Raw genomic sequence first — 11,372 nt, forward strand, 5'->3', positions numbered from 1 at the left:
TTGATTCTTATCGTGAGACCGGATAACGACTTGATTAGTTATCTTGTCGGCCTAAAATCCGTTATTTTCGTGTCGTTTACATATCGTGTAAAAATTGCCAGATCTAAGTAGATTTTGCGACTCATAGCTCCAATAGTAAATGTGGACAATAATATGAGTCTCCCCCTTTCCATATTTGTTGGATAACAAAAAAAATTGATGGGAAACTAACCTCCTATTTTCTTTATAAATAAGCTATCCATGAAGTCTTGGCAAACAGCAGTCGTTATCTTAGGGTTTTATTTTATCTATCTCACTATATGCTCGGCTATTAGTTATAATAAATGTTCGCCATTGATCGATACAACTACAACATTGATCACGTCTATACTTAATTATCTGAGACTTAATAGTCAAAGAAAATTACAACAAAAATTGATAGTTGAAAGAGTTGGGCAGGCTTCCCTAAACCATACACGTTTGGCTGGCTTAGATAACAGTACCATTCTCCTACACTTGGAGGACATGCAGGGGAACCGAGACAGGTATATGGAGAGAGAGGGAGTTTTTCACTCTTTTGTGTTGCTTTCAATTGAATCTATCTAATTCAAGTCATCAAGGAATAATGGAATCCTTGATTGGTATTTAGGAGCCATGTTTGCAGAAAATAGCCACACAGATCTTGCATTACGCATATTCTCTTTATTTAATTAATTAAAACATAATTAGTTATTTAGTTAAAATAAGAGTTTGGCTCCTTAAGGTTGATAAGGAGTTCCTCCTCATAATACTTCGAGGCATATTCACATAATTCAGTGTTTATGATGGAATTGTCACATTATAAATAACCATGTAAAGATCATCTCTTCAAAAATTAATTAAAATTAAGATAAATTACACTTTCATATATCAGGTTTTGAGTCTATTTCAATTTCTTACAACATGTTCCAAACATTTCACTTTCATACCTTAAGTACTATTTTATTTCAAAATAATACCTTCGTTACATTTTTCATCCATTGATCTGTTAAACGGATGTGACTGCCACATTTGTGCCATGTGGCTGCCATATGTGTGCCACGTGGCAATTTTTTTTTTTATTTTTTATAAAAAAACCTGAATCTTCAACACAAAAAACAAAAAAACATAGGAAACCCAAATCCCATCACCCCCCCTCCCCGCCCGAAACCCCATTTGAATCTTCAACGAAAAAAAAAACTTACAGAACCCAGATCCCACCACTACCCACCCCCCCCCCCCCCAAATTCACGTTTCCCATTTGCAACCCAGAAAAGAAAGCAAACAAAAAAAAAAATAACCATCCCATCTGCAACCCAGAAAATTCATCTTCCCATCTGCAAAAGAAGGGGAACAAAAAAAAAAAACCCATCTCCCTTTCCTTGCAACCTAGATCTCGTCTTCCCCAATGGGTGTGGATTTAAGAAGTGGGGTGTGTAAAGGAAGGAAGAAGTCAAGGGCCTGGAGGTTGGTGCAGTTGTCTATGAAGGGGGAGATGGAGCCACGAAGGGAGAGATTGGTGAGGGAGAGCTTGTTGATGCGGCTATTATTGCAGGTGGCGACCTGGAGGTAGGAGTTCAAGCTATTGCAGGGATTGGCGAAGGTGGATTTGGTCCAGTTCTTGAGGGATTTTGTTGGGTCTTGGAGGGATTCGCTCATGTGGGTTAGGCATGCCTCGTCGCTCAGATCTGATGTGGTGGTTTGGAAAACGGCGACGCTCAACAGTGTTATCAAAGCACAACAGAAGCAGTTTTAGCAGGAGCAGGAGTAAAACCTATTTGGGCAAAAATGTCAAATTGTGGAAAATTAGAAGGGTATAGTTTAGGAACAAACATTAGAAAGAAAAAGAGGGAGATGTTGGTGTTATTGAATCCTGTTATATTGTGTTATGGAAGAGCAGATTAGAAAATGTACATAAAAATTTTAGAGAGAGAGGAGAGAGAGGGAGCTGAGGAACAACTACTGTTTGCAATTCTGTGTGGTTGCGGGAAAGGTGGGCACGGGTGGGTGCGGAGGAGGATGTGGAGGATGGGTGCGGTGGGTTTGGGGAAGACGGGAGGGGGAAGAAAGGGGTGGGTTTCTAGGAAAAGGGGTCGGGGAAGATGAAGATGGGTTTTTTTTTAATTTTTCTCCTACTTCTTCTTCTGGGTTGCAGGTTAGATGGGGGATAGGGAGGGAAGACGAAGTAAGGGTTGCGTTTGTTTTTGGGTTTTTTTTTTTCTTTTCTTTTAGAAGATTCAGGTTTTTAAAAAAAAATTAAAATTTTTTGCCACGTGGCACACATTTGGCAGCCACGTGGCACAAATGTGGCTGCCACGTCAGCGCTTAATGGATCAATGGATGATAAATGTAACGGAGGTATTATTTTGAAATAAAATAGTACATAAGGAATGAAAGTGAAATGTTTTAAAGATGTTGTAAGGAATTGAAATAGATCCCAAATCTGAGGTATGAAAGTGTAATCATTTAGTCAATCAATTGTAGCAAATAGATAAACAATTCATAATGTTTTTAGCAAATCCGTCAATCTGTGTTTATATAGTTCTATGACTAAACGATATTATCGAAAAAAAATGACTAAACGATATTGATTTTAATTATTATTTGTATATAAAATTTATATTTACACAATCATTTATAATATAAACGAGTTACAATCATAAACACAAAATTTATAAATAAGCCATAAGATGTTTAGAGGATTTTTTGCTCATTCTTTAAGGAGCCAAGTCTTTCTCCTAAGTTGAAGAGATTAAAAAAGGTGAGTTGACATATGTTTGCATAAACCCTTATCAAACATTGGCAAGAATTGACGCTTTTGTACCATATTCTCAACAAAATGGTCTAATGAAGTTGTTTTTTGGTCGAAAATGACCTGATTATTTGAAAATCTTAGCTGTGTAACTGATGCATGCACGAGGTTGGACGTTTCACCGATTTTGTATTTGTTTTTCGTGTTATGTAATCAATAAGAAAGTTCTAGCACATCGGTAGTAGATTATACGACTCATAGCTCCAATAGTAAATGTGGACAACAATATGAGTCTCCCCCTTTCCATATTTGTTGAATAACAAAAAAAATTGATGGGAAACTAACCTCCTATTTTCTTTATAAATAAGCTATCTATTAAGACATGAATTTCGCTGGGAAGGATCCCTAACTCGAGCACACAGCTCCCTGAGGAGTTAACACTTTGGTTGGTTGTCGGGCTCCTGCTTGTTGAAAGACTGTAAGAAGATAACAGAGTTAGTTCTGAAATGTGCCTTTGTGAGACCTTAGGTGTAGGCCTTGAGACTCGCAATCAAAATTAACTAAGTGCTTAGGTGTGCCACTGCCATCTCAGTATGGTAGATGTAGAACAAGTGTGTTTAAGTCAATTACTTGAACCTCAAGTTATTATGACTTCTTGTTATCAAATATTGTTGTAGATGAGTTAAGTCTACATTAAGTTCTTTTCTGTGCCTTGAGATCAAGGACTTTAGTTCATTATCTTGTATGCTTTAAAGGGTGGAAATCCAGATCTGACTAAGTCATTAGTTCGATCCCCATTTTGGCTTTTATGATAGTAAAACCACTAAGTGAACTAGATCTAAGGATCAATGGAACTTTTAATCACCAAATGACTGGAAATAACTTGAATATATATTGGAGAGTACATCATAATACCAGATCTACTAATTGAAAGACGAAACAAAGAGAATCGGGCAAGATTTCACCTTGTCGGGTAAGGTTGAACGTCTTGCAGTCTCTTCTCTTTGTGATTACAAAGGGTTGTGTTTAAAAGGGATGGATGGTAAACAAGTTTGCACGAGAGAATCAATACTACGCCACTAAGAGTGATAGCAGAGCTTTAAACTAGACAAAAGATAGCTTTTGTAGGGAGTTATCCTGAAAAGGATTGAGATCTAGGCTGATTACAGCTTTTAGATGCAAATCTGGCTTGAGAGCAGAATTTGTATGTTTGTTTGTTTGATTGGTTGAGTGTCTTTGTCTCTGAGGCCTCTTCCTCCTTTTATAGACATTTTATCTTGGCTGTTGCAAGCTTTGCTCAAAAGTACTTTAGTGGGTCATTATCTTTTTTACATGTTCTGCCATTAGAAAGTGCTTTTTGGCTGAGAGTAGGTTGATTTCCATCCGTTGTCACTTCTCTTGTAAGCACATAACATTTTCATTAACGAGGAGTCGTCATATTGTCTTGAGATTGATGGTTGGGCTTGGTGCTGGGCCTTGGGCGAGTTTCTTCATTTTAGCTCTTTTGGGCTTCCATTCTTTTAAGTCCAAAGTTCAAATATTAATCCAAACGCTATCCATGAAGTCTTGGCAAACAACAGTCGTTATCTTAGGGTGTTATTTTATCCATCTCACTGTATGCTCGGCTATTAGTTATAATAAATGTTCGCCATTGATCGATACAGCTCCAATATTGTATCACGTGTGCACTTAATTATGTGAGACTTAATAGTCAAAGAAAATTACAACAAAAATTGATAGTTGAAAGAGTTGGGCAGGCTTGCCTAAACCATACATATTTGGCTGGTTTAGATAACAGTACCATTCTCCTACACTTGGAGGACACGCAGGGGAACCGAGACTGGTACATGGAGAGAGGGAGTTTTTCACTGTTTTGTGTTGAATCTTTCTAATTCAAGTCATCAAGGAATAATGGAATCCTTGTTTGGTATTTAGGAGCCATGTTTGCAGAAATAGCCACACAGATCTTGCATTACGCATATTCTCTTAATTTAATTAATTAAAACATAATTAGTTATTTAGTTAAGAGAAGAGTTTGGCTCCTTAAGGTTGATGAGGAGTTCCTCTTCATAATACTTCGTGGCATATTCACATAATTTAGTGTTTATAATGGAAACGTTATATTATAAATAACTCTGCAAAGATCATTTCTTCAAAAATTAATTAAAACTAAGATCATTTAGTAAATCAATTGTAGAAAATATATAAACGGTTCATAATGTTTTTACTAAATCCGTCAATCTATTTTTAAATAGTTCAATGACCAAACAATATATCCAAAAAAAAAAACGGAACGAAATTGATTTTAATTATTTTTTAATGTAAAATATACATTCACATAATAATTTATAATATATACAAGTTACAATTATAAACACGAAAATTTATAAATAAGTCATAAGAAATTTAGAAGATTTTTTTGCTCAATCTTTGAGAAGTCTAAGCCTTTCTCCTTAGTTGAAGAGATTAAGGGCTGGTTTGGTATTGCTGTGCTTTGAAAAAAAACTGCTTCTACTGTGCTGTGAGAATAAACAGCTGTGAAATAAAGCAGCAGAGTGTTTGGTAAACTTTTTTGTAAAAGTGCTTTTGAAAAAAAAAAAGCAGTATTAGAGTGTTTGGTAAACTTTTATGTAAAACAGATGTGAAAAAAAAGCTGGTTTTTCAAAGCTAGGTTTTGTAGCTTCTTGTTTTTGGCTTTTTTTCATCCAAAACTGTGAAAAAAAGCTGAAGCTGAGTGTTTACCAAACACAAAAATAACTTCCAGCTTTTTTTGATAGCAACTTTTTTCAGAATCAGTACAAACCAGGTCTAAAAGAGGTGAGTTGGATTGTCGGGGACATACGGGATCTCATTTTCATCATTAAATTCATATATTATACTACGTGTCCATCCCATGACCCTATATTTGGGTGAAAGAACCTAGCTAGCTAGCTAGGTCTATTTCATTAGTACGATATCACAATTCACAGGTAGCTTCAGATTACTCCTTTTCATGAACTTCCACTTCAAACTTGAAGTTGTTGTATAAGGTAAGGACGAAAGCATTAGCAGCCCCTTTATACGTGGTTAGTGCTAGGTTTAGTCGCGCACTTCTTGTGTTAGTGATGGTAAATTGTGGATGCATGTGCCTTCCGAAGTCTTATGATGCTATGGCTTATCAATAATGTTTTATTTTAGTACACTATTCAGCAATGTAAAATATTATTTTTTATCTGACTATGTAATTTTCATTTATAATGTAACAATATATATATGTCTCGTAAGAAAATATTTTTAGCCATTCTTAAGCAGCTGTAAAGTTCTTTCTTTGGTTTTGTTCTAATTTTTGTTGGGTGAAAAATGTATTCATATGAAAGGTTTGTTCTACCTTCCGCCCCGCCTCATAAATAGCCTCACTAACTCTTTTGTTGTTTGTCGATGATGATTATTGAAATGCAATCTTGATGCTCGGAAATAAATTTGTAAACATTTTGATAGAATTTTAGAATTGGTTTGGAAATGCTTTTAAGATTATTAAAACCATTTTTAGAAAACATTTTTGAGTTTCAAAAACACTTAAGTGCTTCCTATAAGAAGCGCTAGTAACGTGGTTCTTCTAGAAAGCACTTCAAGTGTTTTTCAGAATTTACTTGTATTTTTACTAAAAATTGATTTCTAAAAATATTTTCAATCATTTTAAAAGTATTTTCAAACGAATTATTAGTTTTTTCTTACATTTATACAAGATTAAGATATGCTTTAAATATTCAACGTTATGGCATGGTGTGATGGGACATGAATATGATTCCATGGAAGGATATGATTTTATGGAAACATTAAAACCCACCACCAACTTACAAGAGAGTGCTCTATGAGCGGATGACAATGTCTCGTATAAGTTAGTGAAACCCCCAATATCTATATCGTTGATTGTCACTCGACACGAACATCCCTAAACGCTTTCAACTTCAAATTCATTGGTTATCACCACCAACCACCTCTTGATAGTAATACTAGTCAACAAACTTTCTCACTAATAATATTCTGATTTCACTGATTTGTAAGGCAGCACAATTGCGAGGACGTGAAGTTAAAGTAGTTTTAGAAAATTAATATACTTTGTAACTATTTATGTGGAGTTGGGTAAGTTGGATACTCTTGCTTATTATTTATTAGATTGTCGAGTAAGCAAGAATATTAGTTCTTCAATTTAATTATGACAATTTATTTTTAGTGCTACTAAGTAGTTCGGGTTATTTAAAAAAAAATCAGAAGTTGAGTTACTCATTTTAGCCAATTAGTTTTAAAATGTAACTTTCTCCATATTATCAAAATAAATCAACATACATATGAAATCCAACGATCATAATATTGCCACATGCGAGAAGTCATGGAAAGATGTAAAGTTAAAGTCAGCACTCCCCGCATTAGAACCATGGTTATCAATAGATTGACATATGAAGTGCTAAGTTGTCAATTGTCATATCGTTTATATGTTGAATCTGCTTAGCAGAAAATTGGTACATGATATTATGTAATCATGGCATCTTGGCCCAGAAACGAAAGGAATTGTGATTAAATAAGAGGCTCCACGCCATTTGCTAATTATTCCATTCCCTCTTTTTCCTCAAGTAGAACTTAGTTGGCTAGTGGGAGCCTTCCGCCCCCCACAAAACCAATTCAATTTGCTAATGATGAAGTTTACGCCCTTGGGGGATCAAGCTCTGTGCACTTTCAAGGTTCACAATGATTCTTTTCTTCTTATGTAACTATTAGCCTAATTTTCCAATCATGATATATGCCGCATCGGTAAGACTACAAGTGAATTTCGAATTTTTTTTTTCTTTTGTCACCACTTTTTCTAATATTAAAATATATTAAATCAAAATAAAAAACATAAAGATGAGTAAAAAAAAAAAAAAAAAAAATTGAAAGTGTGAAATCAATAATCTTACAATAAATCCCATAGTTTATTTTTTCAAAGGTTTTTATCACAAATGATTCCTGAAATTGATCCTGATCATCAAGATAGTTCTTAAAATTGAAAATTAATCAATGTAGTCCCTGAAAATAGGTGTCGCAAATCAATGTGGTCATTCCGTTATAATTCTGTTAAAAATTCTGTTAAGTACTGACATGACACATAAATGGACCCCATAAGATTTACAGGTTTTTATTACAAAGTCCTTACCATTAAGATGGTCCCTGAAATTAATCCACACCATCAAGATGGTCTTTAAAATTGAAAATCAATGAATGTAGTATTTGAAAATAGGTGTCGCAAATCAATATAATCATTCCGTCATAATTATGTAAAAAAAATTGTTATGTGCTGATATAAGTTTAATAATTAATTAAAAAAGTAGTTGTCTAAATACCTTTTCACACAATAGAATTTTTTTTCTTATAGTTTTTTTTCTTATAGTAGGACCTACTTCAAAAAGAGATTCCTTCTATAAATTCTCAAATGCATAAGACTTAACCAAGGCCTAAGAGGGGGTTTGGAAAAAGTTTTCAACCAACAATAGACTCACTTCGATTATAACCTCATTATTTCAAGCCATACCTTACTGTTCTTTGAGTCACCAGACCACCCGGGAAGCGCCGAACAAGCTTTCCAAGATTAAGGTTGTGAGGATGTTGATTGCCTAAATGTTAACGGTGATGTTCCAGAAGTCGTTGCCAATGAGTCAAGCTGTCACCACAGGTGATCTCGATCTAGGTTTAATTCAGTGAAGGATGTCGAAGTGTTTAAAGATGAGTGTATTGATATTTTTTTTAGAGAACAAACACTAAAAAAGGTAGAGGAATGTGGAATGGGATTTCAGGACTAGGTTTTTGGACTCACAATATTTTATTAACTATTAAATTATTAAACCTATTTGTAATTTTTTAAATTTAATTAGACTTGTGTGATCTATTATTTATGTATCATATCAGCACATAACATAATTTTTTGACAAAATTGTGATAAAATGACTACATCGGTTTAAGACACTTACTCGTGAGACTATATTGATCGATTTTCAATTTGAATGACCATTTTGATGTCGCAAGTCAATTTCAAAGACAATTTTGATGTCGGGAGTCAATTTCAAGGACAATTTGGGAGAAAAAAAAGACTTATATGACATATTTATGTACCACATTAGCACTTAACAAAATTTTTAACAGATATGATGGAATGATCTTATTAATTTGCTATACCTATTTTCAAAGATTATATTGATTAATTTCAATTTCAAGGATAATTTTGATGTTAAAAGTCAATTTCAATAACTATTTACGATAAAAACGTTTAATTTTCAATTGCTGTGGGGTGAGAATTTAGTTGTGAATCTTAAATAAAAAGAGGAAGAGCAAGCTACAAAATTTCCCATTTGACGACAGACATGATTGACAACGTTTGCAGCAGAGAAATAGACTGTTGGACATGACATAAACCACCAGTCTTTTAGATCCAATTTCCAAAGGTCACCACCACCCACAGCAGAATCCAAAGATATGAATCTCACAGTTTTCACTGATACAAGGACAAGGGGGAGGGGGAGGGGTTAATACTAACACTCACTTTAGGGGAATACCAAAGAGTTTGCCAGAAAAGAGCAGAAATGCCGATACATGAAGGCCATGAAAATAATGTAAAAACAAGAAAGGAAAGTTTTGTGAGTCGGGAAAGGGCAGAGAAGAGGACCAAAAGCCGAGAAATATTGAAAAAGCAGAGGCCAAGATATCAAGGGTCGGAGGATTTGGATTCTCTTTTTGAGTTAATGAAGAGGATCCTCCTCATCAATCATTGTGGACCGTTGGATTTTTATCCAACGATTATAATTATTATAACTTTAAAGGGATCTCTCTATTTGTAATCGTTGGATAAAAATCTAACGATCCACGATAATTGATGAAGAGGATCCGCTCCATTAGCTCAGGAGAGAGGATCCAAATCCATCAAGGGGGATGCCAACATGTCAAGGTTGAAGTAAAACCACCAATAATTCACACGACATGCCAAGGAAAATAAAAATGAGAGAGAGAGGACTGTCACTACGACTCAGTAGCTAGGTAAGCTGACTGCTAGTTCAGATGGAAGTGAAGTGTTTAATATTATAGGATTTTTGTGGTTGCTCTGGCTCGAAACCCTACACTGTAAAGGGCTATTTGATGATGGTGGTGGCTGAAATGGTGGGCCGTACGCCGCCGTTTGAGAGAGGTTTTTGTACATTTGAGGATTGAGGTGATGCGGCTGGAGATTGTAAAAGATATAATGGGATGGGATGGCTTAGATTTTAGGTTTTTTATATGTTGTTTTTGTATCGGCTTGTAAGTCTACTCACTTTTTCAAGGGATTTGATGAGGGATTGATTGCTCAACTTTGAGCAAGTGTGAATTGAGCTGTGGTGGTCATATCTAATATAAAGTATGCAGTAAAGCAAGAAATATGACCAATGCCTATAAAACAAAAGTTTAGGATGTTTAAATTGCACCGATGGTTCTTATGATTTATCTGAATTTTCATTTACATGTTGCATTTTGTATTATTCCGCTAACACTATTAGTCCAATTTGTCAGGCGGGCAATACCTTTTCGGTTGTACAAAATTGGGGGTTTTCATGCCAAATTCATGATTTAATTTCAAGTTTTGATTTGTAAGAATAGGGATTTCAAGCTTGTAACTTACGTGTAGTTTTCGAGTTGCGTAAAAAAATTTGAGAATTAACAAAAATAAATCAAAATGGATTATACTAAAAAGGTGATAACGGAACGAAACTTCAAGAAGGAAAATCTTAGGAAAAAGACTTCGAGCTCGTTTGGATATGCTTTTAAAATGATTGAAAGCGCTTTTGATGAAAATATTTTTGGAACCAATCCTTAGTAAAAATGTAAGTAAATTCTGGAAAAACATTTAAAGTGCTTCCTGTAAGAAGCCCCAGCACTTTAAGTGCTTTTGGAATTAAAAAAAAAAATTATTTTAAAAACGCTTTCAGTCATTTTAAAAGCACATCCGAACGAATCATTCTTTGATCCTCTATGCAACTTGGACTTCTTAATTTCTTTTAGTCTATAGTCTTATAGGTTTGGTATGGACTACGGGTTGGGAAAAAGTAAAGGATAGGGGATCATTACTTTTCTTTCCTTTCCCCTTGTTTGCCTTGTAACAAGGAAAAGTAAATCTAGTTGCATCAAAAAGTACCTAAGTTTTAGATCCCATTTCTCAGCGAGTCAATGACTAATTGTGAAGAGGGAATACTTGAAATTTTACCTCCCAAACTTCCTTATCATTACTGAGGCAGTCTATAAACTCTTTACCATTCCGTATCCATCTTAAGCCCTTCCTTCTACCACATCTTCATCTAGGATACAAGACGAGCCTTCCTCTGTAGATGGACGTAAAACTATTTCCTTTACTTATCCTTATTAAGATTTTGTTTGAACTGTCACTTAAGGTACTTGTCCACCGGACACATCCTTCCCTCTCAGAGTGCTTCTTCTATCCTTCTTGATTTACAATAATTGAGTCCTTGGATTACCCTGGGATTATATTGTGTGCCGAGGATTTGTGCTTGTGGTTTGGGGTGAATATTACAGACCAACGAATCTTGGGCCTCCATCTAATGATTTGCAAAAGGTCATATCATTTTCAAAT

General features: G+C 34.8%; 1 non-coding gene across 1 annotated transcript; it reads right to left on the minus strand.

Moving 5' to 3' along the window:
* Positions 1–8,166: 8,166 nt before the first annotated feature.
* On the minus strand, positions 8,167–8,310 carry LOC148691889 (U4 spliceosomal RNA). Its single transcript, XR_015955365.1, has one exon. It is a non-coding gene; the product is annotated as a U4 spliceosomal RNA (small nuclear RNA).
* Between the last annotated feature and the right edge of the window lie 3,062 nt (positions 8,311–11,372).

This window comes from Pyrus communis, chromosome 13 (assembly GCF_041283825.1).
Source record: "Pyrus communis isolate YQ-2024b chromosome 13, ASM4128382v1, whole genome shotgun sequence".
Lineage (NCBI taxonomy): Eukaryota > Viridiplantae > Streptophyta > Magnoliopsida > Rosales > Rosaceae > Pyrus > Pyrus communis.